Raw genomic sequence first — 2,084 nt, 5'->3', positions numbered from 1 at the left:
TTTACGTAGGAAAGATTGAAAGTGTGTGTGTGTGTGGGGGGGGGGGTATACTAATTTCTTTTCCTGAATCTACTCAATTTTGGAAAATTCATTATGGAATACTGACTTGAAACAGACTTATAAGTATATTGAAGACTGCTTTTTAGAACTCAAAAACACCATAACCCTATTTATAGCCTCAGACCACACAATAAACGTGCTATCCATAAAATTTGTAAACATACACCTTTCATCTGATGTTTTCAACATGCAAAGCACAACTCAAAAGTAAAATTTAGAATTTTAACTGACTTACTCAGAACCTTTATAAACTCAACCCCAACTTGCTTTCACTTACTACACAAACCTAACGCCACTCACAATTTTCTCGCATATTATAGACTTCACCTCAACATCTCTGGTATCTACCCTGACTTCAAACTTCAAATACTTTATTTATCACAATATTCTCCAAGTCTTGTTTCCCTCTTTCAAGTTACTCAAACCATCTGATTTAGCTGTTATTAACACTTCTACTCTTTGCAGCCCAAACTACACATTTTCTTCCAGCTCGATCAATCTTCCCATCTAATAACTTCTCCATACAGTAAATAAAATATTTATTACATTTACATAAACCAGTTTCTTCAGCTCTTCCCGGATTATCATTACCTTTGTATCCATGTTTTCACTAAATGTCCAAAAGCAATGCTTGCCTTCTGATTAAAACAGGCCTTAAAACTGATCCAGTCATTGTAACAAAACCAGCTTCAAGGCGATGGAGCCCATACAAACTGTTGACCTCCCTTAGAAGCAATAGTGTGTTCCCAATAATGGGGTGGCAGTTGAATACTGTACAGCTATTTTTTGAACTATCATAAATAATATAATGATCCAATATGTTTCCCAATGTGCCAGTAGGCTTCTTGAGTTAGTCAGCCACTGTTCTCTTGGTTCCGCGAGATAACTGCAATTGCTTTCTTGAACTTAGTGATAATATTTGGCGCCATGACAATAGCCACGGTGTTCTTTGAAGTAATCGGAATTGAAGTCTTGGTAACAGCGGTGATGGTAATGGTAGCTTATTTTTAAGATAATGTGGAGGTCTCTATCTGTTGCTGAGGTATAAGCTGGCATGTTTATTATCTTGTTGCTCCCTTTAGTGTCTGACGCTTTACTATAGTCCTTATTCGCTATGGAATCATTAATTTGTTCAACAGAGCCTTCGTGACAGGTGATTTCAGATGTTTCTCTGATGAAGTGGCATAGGGCATATTTCATCTTGCTGGCATAAGGAAAAAATATTAAAGCACTTCATCTCAATGCAGGAAAAAAAGCTCAGTTTATTTTATTTTTCATAGATAACCTACTTGTATTGACTCTCAGAAATTTATCAAAGCTATTTTTTCTATTCAGAAATACAAAATAATAGGGAGGAGGATGTTACTTTGTTACCTATGTATATAGTTATATAGATAGATTTCATTTCATAATTGAAGCAACAAATTATATACTGAACAGACTTGGTTAAGTTTCGGCCTTGCTTATGAATGAGCAAACTTGATTATATAGGGAGACTTTGTCCATCATTGACCTTACTGGGGATCTTAAGATAATTTGCACAGACGACTACTTCACACTCACCTACGATTTTCTCCCATACACTCAAACTATTCAGTGTCCTTAAATTTGCAGGTTCTTTCACCTGAGTTTGGAGTCATCTTGTATTGGATACAATACAGAATTGCTGTCAACAGGGACAAGTAAATTGATTGATGTCTTCAGTGGCGATTTCTAACTTCATACAAAAACTAACTTTAGAGACTACACCCTGCTTTAAAAATCTATCTCAATCTTATGTGCGAGTTTACTATCTCTGACATACAAAGTGTGTTTACCATATAGGCTAAAACTATAGATCCTAAATATTCAGAAACTTCATATATTCGTGGTTTTATGGAGTTTGCTTTTTTCACATATTCACGGATTATTCTGTCTTGCAATTTTAAGATTGAACGTATTAGTCCTCTGTTTAAAAGAGAGAAAATACTTATTCATAACAGAAACTGCACGATAACCAAATCTCTTAAACATATAATGTGCTG

The sequence above is a fragment of the Limulus polyphemus genome, unplaced genomic scaffold (genome assembly GCF_000517525.1).
Source record: "Limulus polyphemus unplaced genomic scaffold, Limulus_polyphemus-2.1.2 Scaffold202, whole genome shotgun sequence".
NCBI classification, from domain to species: domain Eukaryota; kingdom Metazoa; phylum Arthropoda; class Merostomata; order Xiphosura; family Limulidae; genus Limulus; species Limulus polyphemus.
This window is presented reverse-complemented; position numbering follows the sequence as displayed.